This window comes from Plasmopara halstedii (assembly GCF_900000015.1).
Source record: "Plasmopara halstedii genome assembly, contig: Scaffold_3120, whole genome shotgun sequence".
NCBI classification, from domain to species: domain Eukaryota; phylum Oomycota; class Peronosporomycetes; order Peronosporales; family Peronosporaceae; genus Plasmopara; species Plasmopara halstedii.
In genome coordinates this window covers 2312600-2313255 of record NW_020190023.1, presented here as the reverse complement: position 1 = coordinate 2313255, position 656 = coordinate 2312600, and positions in this window count along the sequence as shown.

The following is a 656-nucleotide window of genomic DNA, read 5'->3' as shown; positions in this document are numbered from 1 at the left end:
CGGGGCTCAGAGGCGGCAGCTTGAAGCTGCCCATAAGGCGGCTCTAAAGCGCGCCCATTCACAGCCGGTCATTGACCCTCTTGTGGAATATGGCTTCCGCCCAGCGGATCCCGCTGTGGAAGCAAAGGACGCGGTAACACGATCGTTACGCGTCCACATCATCGGGTCCCCAGCCAGAACGGAAGATATACTTGCCAAACGGAAGGTTCTTCGAGATCGCTTCTTGGCTCCACAAGAATTTCCGTTGGAAGCTTATCGCACTCATCTGAGTGTTCAACAGTGTGGCTCTCGTGTACCCGCAATACGGACAAAACCTGTAGTGCTCGCCCCTGGCAAAAGCGCTACAGATGACGAAGCGCTCTTTGAGTGATAGGTGCAACGGCACTGGAAACTTTTCTCACTGTATAACCTACAGCCGAGCCACAAGGAAGTGGACGTGCGTGTGGAGCGACACCTCCGATTTGAGTTTGCCGAACTCAAGGCACGCCGTCGACTCCCTTCGAATTGTCGCCCTGCGAAGTATGGGTCAACCCTTAACGCTCCCGCGAGTTCTGTGTCTGCAACCACAAGTGCTTAGGGCCACTGCTTGAGCTCAGCTCATGGTCCTTCTACTTCCCTGGCTATTGCCGGGGAGCGCGGACGTCTGATGACGCCGC